Raw genomic sequence first — 449 nt, forward strand, 5'->3', positions numbered from 1 at the left:
AAAAATACATATAATGCGCTGTCACACAGTGTGAATATAAGTGTCCGTATTGTAAATGTAGCAGTTCAAAAAGACCAATTGAAAAGTCATATAATGGCCCGTCACACAGGAGAGAATCCTTTCCATTGTCCTTATTGTGATAGATTATAAATCAGTTTTTTCTGATTTAAAAAGACATATAAGGCATCATCACTCTGGAAAGTAACCTTGTAAGTGTCCTCAATGTGATTATGAATCAGTTATTCCAATTATTTAAAAACCCATAAAATGTGCTATCATACAGGTGAATGCCTTTAAGGTGTCCTCATTGTGAATATAAATCAGTAGTTTCTAGAGATTAAAAAAAAAAAAAAACATATACATATAACATAGCATGTTCAGAAGAGAAATGTAAAATAAATGTGTGATGTTAATTTAATATGTTGTTTTATTAGTGGACATTACTAAAA

Source organism: Halyomorpha halys, unplaced genomic scaffold (genome assembly GCF_000696795.3).
Source record: "Halyomorpha halys isolate HHAL.00 unplaced genomic scaffold, Hhal_1.1 Scaffold1643.1, whole genome shotgun sequence".
Lineage (NCBI taxonomy): Eukaryota > Metazoa > Arthropoda > Insecta > Hemiptera > Pentatomidae > Halyomorpha > Halyomorpha halys.